The sequence below is a fragment of the Galeopterus variegatus genome, unplaced genomic scaffold, assembly GCF_000696425.1.
Source record: "Galeopterus variegatus unplaced genomic scaffold, G_variegatus-3.0.2 Scaffold4190, whole genome shotgun sequence".
NCBI lineage: Eukaryota > Metazoa > Chordata > Mammalia > Dermoptera > Cynocephalidae > Galeopterus > Galeopterus variegatus.
Window position 1 is genome coordinate 80,663 of NW_007730301.1, and position 325 is coordinate 80,987.

The following is a 325-nucleotide window of genomic DNA, read 5'->3' on the forward strand; positions in this document are numbered from 1 at the left end:
ATGTTCTTTACCCTGCTGTGAAGAATTGAAAAGACTCCATTATATAGAAATGCTCTTTTGAAAGGAAGGCCTTACCTGCCCAGAAGGATTAATGTGTGACTCCAACAATGGCCACAGCATCTCAGATGGACTATGGCAGTGCTCTAGTATATGTCTTCCTCCTTGTTTCCAAGTTTCAGGCACTGGGGATTTATGACTGACTAACTACCAGAGTCATGAGCATTTACTTCAATCTATTGATCCTACATCTTGGTGACCCAGTCGTGTGGGGGATTGAGCTCTAGTTTCTCCTTTCTAATCAACTGCTTTTCAATTCCCCCCTTGC